The sequence below is a fragment of the Ambystoma mexicanum genome, chromosome 4p, assembly GCF_040938575.1.
Source record: "Ambystoma mexicanum isolate Mex_15411 chromosome 4p, UKY_AmexF1_1, whole genome shotgun sequence".
Lineage (NCBI taxonomy): Eukaryota > Metazoa > Chordata > Amphibia > Caudata > Ambystomatidae > Ambystoma > Ambystoma mexicanum.
In genome coordinates, this window is record NC_090927.1 from 122,867,883 (window position 1) to 122,882,405 (window position 14,523).

Genomic DNA, 14,523 nt, shown 5'->3' on the forward strand with positions numbered 1-14,523 from the left:
GGCAGCGGCATGTTTTTGGAACATTTAGCACATGGATCTTGAAATCTCCCACTCTTGCCGATGTCTTACCTCCTTCCATCGAAGAATCGGAATCTCGACAGGGACGCTGGCATCTCTTTCTTGTGCAATGAGAAAGTGGTTCCTAGAATGGGACCGATGTTTCTCCTCTTTTTTGGGAGTAGGCCCCTCGGTCTCGACCTCAGAGTACCGGACGGTCGACCGCACCAGCGATTTTGAAGGTGGTCGGCCCAACGCGAGTTTAGCAGGGCGCTCGTGCACCAATTTCGGGTACATTTTAGTGCATGACGCACACCCGTTTCGTAACCCACGCTGCAGCACCAGAGGCATAGCTCATGAGGGTCAGTAACCAACATTTTGGAGAGGCAGTCGGAACACCGCTTCAAACCCGAATCCCGAGGTACACACCTCTCAGGGACGAACAAAAAATAAAATTCTGATGAAAGTACATCAAACAGAATCGAAGACTTGATTCACTGTGCTCCTAGAGCAGCGTCGAAAAGAGAAGATTCAACATTTGAATCCTCCCGTCCCCTGCACACTGTCTTGTGTTGGATAAGAATCTTTTCGTGTTATGTGTAGAGGCCTTGTTCCAAGACCTCAATTCCTCCCCCGCATCTTAAGAATTTTTCTACATCCACTATTTGTATCCGAATATATTATATCTGGAGTGCACCATTACTGTACTCCCTCCTAGAGCAGCGTATCGAGCGCGTGGGAAAAAGGAACTGAGGTATGGGGCGTAGTGACGTGGTATATATATGGAACGGCTGACATCACATACGGATCTGATGATCGAGCAAGTCGGATCGAAGTCCGAGTCGAGGTCTACTACACCACCTGTCCAAGTTTTTTGGAGTAGCAGAGCTGAATGAGGATATCTATCAGATGAGGAATCTGCGGGAAAAAGGTAATCCGTTGAAAAGGGAGAAAGACACAGGGAGTCGAAGAGGAGGGATTGGAAGGAAGAGATTAAGTGGAGACTGACTGCCTGAAAGGCGGCTACCATTACAGACTACTACCTTCGGGAACATTAGGTTAGGGACCAACTAGATTTTCTTTCAGTCAGACAGTTATTAGAAAGTAGGGGTTACTGATCTCTAGTTACAAGACTGGAGTTGAGGGACGTCTGGGCTAGGGAGGCAATGGCCCGCACTGAAAAAGAGGGAGAGATCCGGATGGAGAGAGGGAGAGCCACTAGTGAGCCCCTTGACAAAACAAACAAAAACCCTTGAAGTGTCTTCATGAGTTGTTGGGTTTGAGGCCATCTATAACATATAGCTTGCTAAGATCCTAGCAGAGTTTTTGCCCTATTGGGGAGCTTGAGGGGCTGTGTCCTCATGTCATAGAAGACTTTTTTCCAGCCAGTACCCCAGTAAGCTATTGCAGAACAACAATCAAAATAATACACGTTACACTAGTTCAAGATATAAATAAGTTTAACCATACTTGGGCTTATACTCTTAAATGTGGGCAATCAGCCAGCAGGTACTCTTAACATATAAATAAGCTGATCAGCTTCGATTTGCAGTATAACTGAGCACAGTGGATTTTACCAGTAAGAGGGGTTTGCCTCAGGGGCTGTTACAGGATACTAATTATCATTCATTGCCCCATATCTTCATCACATAATCCCAACATATACATTTAAATTACATATTTTGACACAAATATAATATTTGGGCCTGTGCAGAGGCAGCCTTTCAGCTGCCTGGTTTGCCAACAGGCTCAATGGAGATTTTGGGTGACATGTTTTCATGGTGGTTACACCAGCATCCTTGATTGCTTTACCCTCATTGGTCCACCCTTTTACCAAAAAAGAAAATCATGCACCTACTGAAAAATGTTGCACTTAACACATGCAATTTCTTTAGTCTTCACATATATTCCAACTTTCTTACTTTGGTTTCTTGTTGCTTGTATTCATTTGTCACACCTAGTTCTTTCCCTTTGCACCAGTTGTAGCACACCCATCCTCTATTTAACTGAGTTGACTTTCCCCACTTCTACTACATAAATGAGATGAACAATTACTTACCCCTGGTAATGTTCTTTCTGATGGATGTTCCCACGAATTCTTCATCTTTGATATACCAAATATCCTGCTTGCAGCATCGGAAAATCTTTTGACAGCAGATGGCATAGTGGGTCATTGACTGGAGGTCCCTCAGTGGCTCCCATTGCCGCCCTCGGCAGTGGCGTAGACATTGGTATAATTAGCAAGCACCGTGCACGTTGCCTCAGTTTTCAGTTTAAGTCCCCCAACCCCCTTCTTGCACAGACACCTTGAAAGAGAGGAAGATGTAATAAAGCAAAATTCCCCTACAGTCAGCGGGGTAGGCTCGGAGGGCGATGAGGAATCCGTGGGAGGAATATCCATCAGAAAGAACATTATCAGGGTTAAGCAATTTGTTCTTCTAATGGAATGTATACTCCCACAGATTCCTCCTCTTTGATAGACTCCCATAGTAGTTTGCAAATGGAGGTGCGACTACAGAATGTTATTGATTACTGCTGTGAAGAACAGCCTTTCCAAATTCAGCATCCTGACCGACAAGTAATCTAGGCAGTAATGCTTTGAGAAAGTGTGCAACGAAGACCAGGTTGCAGCATTGCAAATATCCTGCACCGGTAAACCTCACTGTAATTATATGATATGAAGTTATAAAGCGCCTATACACAATGTGTTTCAAAGCGTTACAAGGCAAGGGAGGGAACAAGGGAAAATACAATGACTTTCTTACACAGCCATGAACAATAAGAAGCAGAAATTAACTATTGTACTCGCCTGGTGATATGTCAGATAGTGCAAGAGCTAAGACACAGATAAGGACGGGAGAGGGTGGGAAGGAAATGGGAACAGTCAGGCGACTTCTGCACTAGGCCTGACAACATTTCTCTTAGAGCCAGAGATTTACAAGAGGTCAGGGAGAAGGGAGGTGAAAAAAGGTAGAGGAACAAAACAAGCGACTATCGTACTAGGCCTGATGACATTTCAGATAGTGGTGGGGGTAGGTGGGCTGGTAAACAAGTAAGAGAAGGGGGAGGAGACAAACATTTTTGCTATCATACTAGGTCCAGGGACAATTCTGATAGAGTAAGTGCATAGAAAAAAGTAAGGGGGTGGGGGAGAGAGGAAGATGGGAGAAAGGGAGAGGTGGAGAGAAAAGGGAATACAAACAGTGATAAAGAGTGGAGAGGCAGGAGGGGAGAGCGAATACAGTTGCAGAAATCAGTAACACCACATAATGTTGAAAGAGAACAGCAATGCAAGCCAGGATTCAAGATTACGATGGGCACAGCATGATTCCGGGCCACCAAGAGTACGAAATGCAAGGGAGGTCCAGCAAGAGAATTGAGAAGGGTGAAGCACCAAGAGTCAATGAGTCCAAAAAGTCAAATCCCAGCTTTGGTAACAAGACGGTCATGGTAAAAGCCATAAAATATCAAGACAAGTGGTTGCCAACCCCTGATAGAATACACTTTTAGATTATCCGGAATAACGTTACCAGCCAAGGAATAGGATTATATGATACACAAAATGATCCACTGTGACAGAGTCGGCTTATTCACAGCTTGTACCAATTTATGTCCAGTATAACCAACAAAAAGTTGGTAATCTTGTCTGACATTAGCTAGTCTGCTTGGTAAAAGCTTAATGCTCTTCTAGGATCTAGTCGGTGCAACCTCTCTTAATCCTTGGAAGGATGAGGAGGTGGGTAAAAAGCTGGTAAAACTATTTTCTGAGATGAAATTCCGACACCACCTTGGGGAGAACGGAAGGGCGTACCCTCAGAACAACCACCTCCTTGCAGAAGATGGTGAAAAGAGGTTTGCATGACAAAGCTTGAAGCTCATCCACCCTGCGAGCAGAGGTGATGGCTACTAGACAAATAGCTTTTAGATTCAATAACCTAAGTGGACAAGAATAGAGAGTCTGAAATGGGGCTCCCATTAAGAAATTCAAAACCAAATTAAGGTCCCAAGCCGGAACGATGAATGGAACCGGAGGGAAGATATTCATAGGACCCTTGAGGAACTGAATAACAATGGGAACCTTAAAACAGGAGACTTGTTCTGGCGTGCGCTTAAATATAGCAGCCCAGCCAGGTAACCCTTAGCAGTAGATACCTGAAGCCCCTGGTGGGCCAGGTTTTAACAGGCAAGACCATACAGTGAGATGGTCGCAAATGAAAGGATCAATATCTTTAGCTCTACACCAGCTGCAAAACTTGTTCCACAGCAACTGTCAAGAGCTTTTGTTGCTGGCATCCTAGCCGAAAGCAACACCTCCAGAACGTCTTCCAAGTTTTTGTATCTTAACCTCTCAAAAACCAGGCGAGAAGATTCAGGGCTTTGATTTCTGGGTGGGGAAGACAGCACCCACTCTTGTGAAAGCAAGTCTGCTCCCTGGGGAAGACGAACTGGTGGACAGATGGACATATCCAGAAGGTCAGGGTACCATATCCTCCTTGCCCAATCCAACACGATCAGGATCATGGATTTCCCCAATGGGCTCATCCTTCTGATGACACAAAGATTTACTGGTGGAAACGCATACAGGAATGGAATTCCCAGTCCACCACAAACGCGTCCCCCCTGACTTCCTCTCAGAGGAAATTCCCTGGAGCAGAACAGGTCACATTTCCTGTTGATACTGGATGCTGTGAGAAACCGGAGGGTATTCTCCCAAGTAGACCTCGGGAATCCCTTATTTAGGTGGCCAGAGGCGAACTTACCCTCTCAAATCCCAACCCTAGGGATATGCGAGCGAGGGAGGATCACCTGGGTAGAGGAACCCAGGGTTATGCTCAGGGGAATGCCCAAGGGAGACGCAGTATTCCATTGAGGAAGGTGGTGAGGGGGAATGAAGTCCCTGAGATTTTTTTGGGTTATTCCACTTCTACCTCCCTTTCACCCAAAGAAGTTGCCTTAATAAAATCCAATCATCACTACACCTATGGTAAATCAACTACGTGTCCAAATCCTGTTACACTCGAAAACTACCTCGCCCAGAAACCCCGATTTCCTATGTCCTACCCGCATAATCCCAGTCCTTCTCCTTTCCGTCCCTCAAGCAAACGGCTTATTGAACTGTAAAAGCATAAAGAACTATTGATACTAAAAAGGGGGAAAACCAGCAACAGAGGAGTCAGGCACCACGTGGGTGCTCACTCGGAAAACACTGGGCGTTTACCCGATTGTTGAAACTACCATTACCAGAAGGCCTTGGGAAAGGCGAGCAGGGGTCAACGTGGTCATTACAGGGGTCTTGTAAAATCCTCTGTACAGTCGAAAGTCTTTGGCCGACAGAGGATTGTGAAGCTAAGGGAAGTGAATCCTGCATCGTAAGAGTTGAATGAAAAAAAGGTATGATTGACAAGGTTGGCAAGAGTGAACCCGAAGGAGGGATGCCGATAAATCCATACCCATAACATGAATCCATAAATCCATACCCATACCATAAATCCATACCCATCCACTCTTGCTCCATACCCTCTCCTCCTTCGGGTTCAGAGGCCCTATTTTTAAAATGGCTATCCTCTTATCTTTCCAACCGTTCCTTTGCTGTTTCATGGGGTGGCCAGACCTCTCCTTCCTTCCCGTTAATTTACAGTGTTCCTCAAGCCTCTGTACTTGGCCCTTTCCTCTTCTCTCTCTACACCTCCCTCATTGCCCCTATTATCTCCTCCTTTGGTATCTCCCATCATTTCTATGCGGATAATACTCAACTCTTTCTCTCTTTCTCCTCCTTCACACCTGACATCCATCTTAAACTCTCCTCCTGCCTCACAGCCATTAAGAACTGGATGTCTTCCCGCTTTCTCTCTCTCAACACGGATAAAACCGAAGTCCTTTTCTTCCCCTCTAATACTCTTCCCCCTTGCTCTCCCCCCACTTTTATCCATTTTCCTCCCACTGATCTTCCCATCTCCACCCATGCTCGCAACCTAGGCGTTCTATTTGACTCCTCTCTCAACTTCTCGCAACACATTTCACTCACCTCCCGCTCCTGCCGATTCCAACTCTACAACATTCGCAAAATCCATCCCTCCCTCACTTTCCACGCTACTAAACTCCTAATCTCCTCACTCATCTTTTCCCATCTTTTCTACTGCTCCTCTCCGGACTTCCCTCTTTTCAGCTTACCCCTCTCAAATCCATATACCACTCTGCTATTCGTACCCTTTGTCTCCTTAACCACAATGATTCTATCTCCTCTTCGCTCGCTCATCTCGGCTGGCTACCTTTCCACCTACAACTAAAATTCCACTTTCTCTGCCTCGTTTTCAAATCCCTCCATGGTCTTGCTCCTCCTTATCTCTCCTCCCTCCTCTCCTTCTACTCCCCCTCTCGCTCTCTTCGCTCTGCTGACCACTTCCTTCTCACTGTACCCCCTTCCCCCTGTGCTTCCTCCCGCTTCCGCTCTTTTCTTCTTGCTCCTCAACACTGGAACTCTCTCCCCCTCCCAATCCACTCCTCCACTACCCTCACCTCATTTCGCACTTCCCTTAAATCCCTTCTCCTTCATTCCCCTCCGTGAAGCCCTCCCTGCCTTCTCAACTCCCCCCCTGATTTTCCCCTCCCTTTAATTCCTCTCTCCCTTCACTCTCTACCCCTTCCTTCTACATGTATTCAATCCTTCTCCTGGTTCCCCTCAACTCACCAATTCTCACTTCACTCCCCCACCCTCAGTTAATTGCTCTTTGCACTGTTTTGTGGAATGATTCATGCTGTAATTCTTGCTCATAATGTTAATTGTTGTTATTTCTCTGTATTTGTTGTTACAATGTACAGCGCTTTGGCATAAAGCGCTCTATAAATACATAAATCAATCAATAAAGAGGGGGCAAAGTCTAAAGTCCCGAAATAGTGTGTTGCCAAGAGAACCCAGCCAAGGGAGACTAAGATTTTTGAATGTCACAGACAAAATTGCATTGAAAGCCATAGTGAACCCGATCGCGGGTGGCTAACAGTGGAGTAGGGTCTGAGCCTGGAAGAGTGGGATCCAAGGATGAGAAGACAACACCCACCGACCCGTGAATGCAACAAAGAAAAGTACAAGAGGGAAAGCCTTTGAATGCATACCATACTAGAGTGAACTAGACAGAGAGAAGTTGATATTTGAGAGGGGTCTGAGCCCGGAAGAGGGGGACCCAGGAGTGAAGAGCTATCACCCAAGTACAAGCAGAGAAGTACTCTAGAACTTTTTGTAGAACTTTTGTGTTGGTACTTTGAACCCGTTAGGCATTCGAAAGCAAGAAAACAGCTACTGGAGATCCTAATATTAAGAATTTTTGTGAATCTGAGCCCGGGAGAGGGAGATCCTTGAGCCCAGAAGAGGAAGATCCAAGGGTGAAAGGCATCACCCAACGTACAAGCAAAAAGGAACTTTAGTTTATTATTTTAAACACATCAGGTCCCCAGAGGCAAGAGACATTTTGTAGAAAAGAGACAACCACCAAAGGCCCCGATTTCTGAGAGCAGAACTGTTGGCTCCTACCTTGTCCTGTGCTTAAAACATGGGAAAAGGAGACCCCGACTACCGCATCCAGACTTATTATTTGGGAACACTTCCTTCTTTCTTATTAACATTATCCCACACATCTTTTCGTATTTAGCGTAAGGATTTGCAATAGGTTTTTCTTAGTATAGTTCCTTTTTATTTGACAAGACACCACTAGGACTGGCTGCTCCCATCTTAGATTTAGATTAGGCGTTTTTCCAACCTACCATACAGTTTAATAAACACCCTTGAACTGTGATCACTTGTATCTGTCTTTACTGTTGCCACGATGAGTTCTTTACAATGCGAACAGATCCACTTGTGGGATTCCCCAAAGGGCGAACCTCTCTAGAAGGAGTTCCTGAGCTAACTACCTCTCGTGGGAGACACTGCAAGTCTGTCATGTTCTCCTCTCAGGCTAGAAAAACAACTTCTAGAGAAATTCTGTGTTGAGAGCCCAAAATCAGAGCTGCATTGCCTCCCTGCACAGTGGAAGTGACCCTACACTCCCTCTTTTGTTAAGGTAACAAAACAGCTTTCCCTACCTTGCAGCTTTGCGATGAAATGCCCTACCACCACCCCTACGAGCAGAACAGTCACACATGGCATTCTGAAAAGCAGTGAAAATGCTGCTCTTCATCTAATCTCTTCTCCCTCACATCCTGTCATACTGCTAGCTGGGCCACAGCATACTTAGTCTGCTTATCCAGAATGTAGAAATGCATACTAATAACATGCTGTACAGAAAGTATAAATGTAAAACCTGCTAACCATCTCACTTGTAACTAAGGTCCTCACAAGTAACAGCACCTCTGTTAGGGAGAATTCTCTGTAAGGCGAATTTCCCAAACTTAGTGAGCCCCCCAGCAGCTTTGCTGGATTTTTTGGGGTTTATTTTTTTCTCTCCTCCTAAGAGTGAGATTCTTTTGCTCCCACTCTTAGACATGATTTGAGGTGTTCCTTTAACTTTGCATGTGTTTTATGGGCTATGGGGTCTTTTACTCCATAGGGTCTCATGTGTTTTTTTGATGTGGGTTACACAGCACCCTCCGTGCCGTAACCCAGGGGTGTCGTGGCGACCCCCCAACATAGACTCCATACCCTGGGACTGACTACTGTCTCCCAGGGCATGTAAAGTCACCATTGGCTTTGCTAGTCCCAAATTATGAGCAGAAACCAGTACAAACCATCATATTGTGGACATACTGGTCGGGGCAATTCAATTGACCCGGGGACTGTTGTTCGAGGGGGCACGTCTCAGTCCCCCCTGATCGAGTTTTGGCTGGTGGCAGTGGATACTACTTTTTATATTCGACCGCGAATATATCTCTATGGGATTGTCCCATTGTTCGAGGCTACCAACTTTAATTATTTAATTCTTATAGCCTCGAACATACCGCCGGTTTATTTATTTAATATTAATTCGCCGGTTGGTATTTTTTTGCCAGAACTAGATTCTAAAATGGCTTTTGTGTTCTCTTCTGTGACTCCAACCCAAGCCGAGCCCTTTGTTCTACTTTTTGGCGGGCTTCTCCACAGAAGCCTCCAAAAGTGGTGCCACTCTGTCTGGGTACCACAGGGGGTGCGGGAGGGGGTTTAGACACCCTGGACTGAGTTACCTTGGTAACTCAAGTCGCACTCTTGTGTGATTGGCCCAAGTGGTGAGCCGGCCGGCTCACCACTTAGCATGTTTGATTGACAGCTAGGCTGAGTGAATGGGGGTATGCTGCATAAAAGCAGGGCTTTGGGGACTGGAACTTCAGAAGTCGCCACAGGACCTAAGAATCCGAGGAGGGAGAAGTTGAGCCGGCCTGCAACGACGACACCACCGGTGGAGCCGTGCTGAACCGTCTCCCCACTTTTCCCAACGACGGAGGAGATCTCCAGTCCGGAGAGTCTTCTTCCTTCGACTGGTGGGGATAACCAGTCTACCTTCTTTTCGCCTTCCTGGAGCATCTCGTGGCCGCCTTGCCTGTGCCAAGCACCCCGGCAACCGGGATACCACGTTTTCATCACTACCGCAAACCGAAAGGGTAGTACCTTTGTACCGGAGAACTCCGCGGCTGGTTTCTTCCCTGGTAGTGCAACGACCTTCATCTTTCCTCCACAACGAGATCTTCTCCTCTGGACGACGCTGCGACTTGCACCCGCTGCCAGGAACAACTGCCCCCGCTGGAGGATCCTCTCCATTTAAGGTACCGTGTTCCGCCTGGCTTCCCTTGCAACCGTTTGAAGGGGGGGTATTAAATCCTCGTCTCTTGAACCTGGGTTAGCCTGGGACACCTTAGCTAACTTTCCTGCACTGAACTAAACCTTTTTCGAACTACCTCCACAAACTTCGAAGACTCTGGGCCTCATTAGGACCCAGGCGGTAAGGGGTTTACTGCGGCGTAAACAGCGCCGACCCTTACCGCCTGATTCCGAGGTCCCTTAGCGCCATGGAGGTTTTAACACCTGCTTTTAGCAGGTGTTAAAATCCATGGCGCTAAGGGACCTTGTTGTTAATTACGCCACCGTAATTTACGGTGGCGTAATTAACGCCTTCCCCACTCCCATTATGCCCTATGGGGCAAAAATGGGAATGGGGAAGGGTAAATGGGTTAATGGGGACTTACCGCCCCACTCACCTCGGAATGGGGCGGTAAGTCCGCCAACCACCATGGCGTAAACATAGTTTACGCCATGGTGGTAAAGGTACGACCCAGGCGGTAACTTACCGCCTGGGTCGTAATGAGGCCCTCTGTGTAACTGTCTGATCTTGGGCATCTTCCGCCTGGCTCCCTTGAAAGTGGGCCTGGCACCTAAAACTTCCTTGCTCAACAGTAGATTGTGCCTTCCTAACTTGCTGTGGTTCTTTAAAAAGTGGTTCGTGTGTATGCTTCCATAATTCTGCTTTTCCTTCCCTTTTTATTTAACTTGTTGGAGTGCCATTGAACGTTAAGCGCTCACCTCTGTCTGGAAATAAGTGGTGTTAACTAAGACTTGTCCAACAAGTAATCAGGGATGTACATATGATAATAGTGATTGTGTTTTGAACTTATCTTACCAATTTAGTGCTAGTGTGTTTTATAAGTGTGTGTTTAAATAATTATATACTTTTACACCCAAGCTCTGGTCAGTGTTTGCTTGTGCTACTGTATTTCTGTACCTATTTTGTATGCTCTGTATACTGCCTAACTCTTCTTGAGGGAAGCCTGACTGCTCAGCCACAGCTACCAGTGAATCTTTGTGGTACAGACTGCTACCAAGTGGGTTTACTGCCAAACACCTGTAGTATTAAATCTTTTGCAGTGGTCCCTAAGGGAACTGCACAGGTTTCTGCCTAACAGCCTCGATGCCCACAGGCTGTTTGCGCGCTATAAAAATAAATAAAATAAATAATGCATGGCCAATGTGTTGTCCGTCATTATCAGGACGTTCTTCCCCTGTATGGACGCAAAAAGGTAATCCGCGCTAGTCTGACTGCCCTCAACTCCAAAATGTTTAGGTGCAGTCTTGATTCCGATGGAGACCAACGACCGCTGATTGAGAGCTCGTTCATGTGGGCTCCCCATCCCGTGAGGGAGGAATCTGTGACCACTGCAATCTCTGACCATGGTTGCCAAAAGGGTTCCCCTACCATCACATTCTCCTTGCAGACCCATCACAGGAGATTCTGCATGACCTTGCTCAGAACCTGAAGAAGGTCAGTCATCCTGCCCGAGAACAGTGACCATTGGGATCTGAGGGCCCACTGGAGGGACCTCATCCTTAAATGCAGGAAGCCATGAGGCTGAGCAACCTCTGAAAACTGAAGGCCGGCAGTTGTCAGGCATTTTGAAATTTCATCACCATCTACAAGATACGTTGAGCCCTTAACTCTGGAGGCCGAAGCCTTCCCAGAGGAAGAGTCCAGGACCACTCCAATGAATTGCAGATTTTGAGAAGGTGACACCTGAGACTTCTTGAAGTTTTGGTAGAAGCCATGTTTGTGGAGAGGGTAGCAGGTGCTGCCGAGATGTTCCAGAATTTGCTTGGGAGAACAAGCTCTGATCAATCGTTCGTCTATTTAGGGTAAGATGTGAATCTTCCCCCTCCTTATATTTGTTGCCACCACCGCCATCAACTTTGTGAAGATCCTCAGGGAGGAGGCGAGCCCGAAAGGCAGAACCCGAAACAAAGTGAGAAGTGCCAATGGCGAACCAAGTGATAACATCCAATCCTGGAGCTGAAGGGCATGGAGGATCTGCAAAAGAGTGACCATCTTGAATCTGTCCTTCCCGAGGAACTTGTTCAAGTGTCTCAGTCCTGCATCTTTCTTGGGAACCAGAAAGTAGGTGGAGTACAAACCTTGAAATTGCTCCACTGCATGTACCCTTTTCACTGCACCTTTATCCAGCAGGGAAAGAATTTCCTGCAGGAGGAGCGAGTCTTGTTCCACAAAAGATTATTTGCTAGGGGGGCAATCTGGGAGCCTTTTTAAAAAAATGGAAGAGCGTAACCCTGGGCCACTGTCTGTAGCACCCAAGCAACTGAAGCAATGTTTAATCATTCTTCGTAGTCCTGGGCCAGTCTGCCTCCCATCGGAGTCCTGTGTGACAAGGACTTAAAGTGGTTTTGGCAGTCTGGCTTCAGCGGATGGGAAAGAGGCAGAGGTTGCTTGGGCAGCCCTACCTCCACACCCTCTTGCTCCGCGTGGAAGTCTTCTCTGGCCTTCCTTGCCAATTCGTCCTCTAGTTGGCATTTCGGAAGAATAAAATTGAAAGGACCGATCCCTCCAGCTTTGCGAAGTTGACAGTCAGTTGGAGCTGACAAATAGCTGCACCAGGAGACTTAGCAGCTGCCTTGGAAGCTTGAAGCTTTTCTAGGCTTTCACCAAAAACAGTGAGAGCCATCAAAAGGCATGTCTAATAACCTATAATGCACATCAGGAGCAAAGCCCGATTTACGCAGCCACGCACATTTTCTTGCTACTGTGATGGAAGCCGTAGACCGTCCCACATAGTCAGCTGCATCCAAACCCAGATTGTAAAGATCGACACGCTGCATTTTAGCCATCCCGAATAAGGTTTAGAAAGCCTTCTCTCATTTCCCCTTCAGGGGCATGTTCCGCTGCTTCTGCCACAACATCCCATAACGTATGAGAATATATTTCTAAAGCACAAGAAGCATTTAAGGCTTTCAGAGCTACGGGCAGAAAATACCCTTTTGCCTAAGACGTCAAAACTCTTGTCTATGTCAGGCAGAATTGTAGGGTAGGCCGCTGCATTTGATGTGGACGTGGCAGCTAGCACTACCAAGCTCTCAGACGTAGTGTCTTGAGAAATTCCAGGCCAATTGAAGGCGGCCTCTATTTTCTGGCCAGATCCTTGCACACAGTGGGCATGATATCTGGTTTCTGCCAGTTTTCAAGGACTCTATTCTTTAGCTCTGAATGAAAAGGTAAAACAGGCTCCATAGGGGGTCCCTTGTACAGGATGTCATATCATACTACACTAGGTCCCTGGCAGGACGACCCTACCTCAAGTACTCTGTAACCTTACTCAAAACAGATCTGTAAACCCGCTAGAATAAGCAGAAGGATCTAGTGTGGCAAACTCTACTAGCCTCTTTTAAGCATGTTGCCAGTCTGGCTTCTTCAGAAATAAGCTCCTCTGATGCATTTGGAGTGCAATAAGCATAGCCAAAAGTAGAATCAGTTTCATCCTCCTCCTCAAATATAGGCCTCATGGACTTCTTTGACTAAGGCTTAAAAGCCATTGATGGGTCGGCGGTAGAGGTCGATGGCTTCATCGTCAAGGGTGTCAGCGCCAAAACCTTTGTGGACGAGTAGGAGGGAGCCAGATGCTTCAACTATCATCGAGGCGAAGACAGCGTCGACTTCTCTTGAGGAGGGTCCTCCGGCATACGACCTTAGGCGGCTCCCTGTCAGCCTTCTTAGATGCGATGGGGTCATAAGCTTTTTCTGAGGGGCCAGTAGGAGCCACCTTCAAAAACACCTCCACCGTTTTGAGTCTAAACTCCTGCCACTCTGCTTCAAAAGCAGATTTGTGAGGAAAGCTTACCTTCTTCCTGTCAAGTGAGGATTCAGAAGATGAAGAGGAATGACGGCTCTTCGATTTTCATCAAAATGGCAAAGCGTGGCGAGAGTCGCTCCTAGATCTTGAGCGCTTTGAGCATTTAGATCGCTTTTTATGTCTTTGCTGAGATCACCCCTAAGACTACTGTCTCCGGACGACATCTTTTTGAAAGATGTAGATGTGGGGGATTTAGAAGCCGTCCGACCTAGAATGAGTTTGGCTTTCCTCTTTCTCAAAGCCTTAGCGTTCATCGATTGACACAACCAGCAATCGTCGACCCTATGCCCCGTACCAAGACAGCAGAGGCAAATACTGTGCAGATCTGTGATCAACATTTTCGAATCACAGTCCACACACCTCTTAAAACCTGTCTTCAGAGTGGACATTGTCGTAGATTGGTAACACGCAGTAGAAAATTTGCCTAGGTGATTGAACTGTTCCAAGGATGCTGTGCATGCAGAAAAACAGAACTGAGGCAACGGGCACGGTGAGTGCCGTTTATACCAACGCTGACGTCACAGCCGAGGGTGGGAACGGTAGCCGCTGAGGGACCTCCAGTCGACGCCAGGAATGTCAACTTTGACTAAGCATTCAGTAGATTGGGGAAGTGTTTGGATGAAGTGAGCTGGTGGATGTCCAACAATGAACTTCAACTAAACGCAGCCAAAATTGAACTTGTTTTGTTTGGACTTACACGTTTTATCAGCAGCCAAGAGACTGCCTATTCCGACCCTCCTGGGGACGAATTTAAAATTTGTTTCTAGGGTCAAGAATTTGGCCTACGTTTGGCAGGATGATCTGGGCAGCGAAGGCCAGAATGGAGCAAAGGTACAGGTGGTGCATTATGTTCTGAGACTCCAGCGACAGGTACTATTTTATATCCCCAAGGAGGATCATACCTCGGTGGTAGGTGCTCTGATTATTGCGCACCTAGACTAC

General features: G+C 46.8%; 1 protein-coding gene across 10 annotated transcripts in view; it reads right to left on the minus strand.

Annotated features, from left to right (window-relative positions):
• The window catches only part of AGBL5 (AGBL carboxypeptidase 5), a 1,732,162-nt gene that overhangs the window by 638,007 nt on the left and 1,079,632 nt on the right, over positions 1 to 14,523 (minus strand). The gene's annotated exons all lie outside the window — the stretch shown is intronic.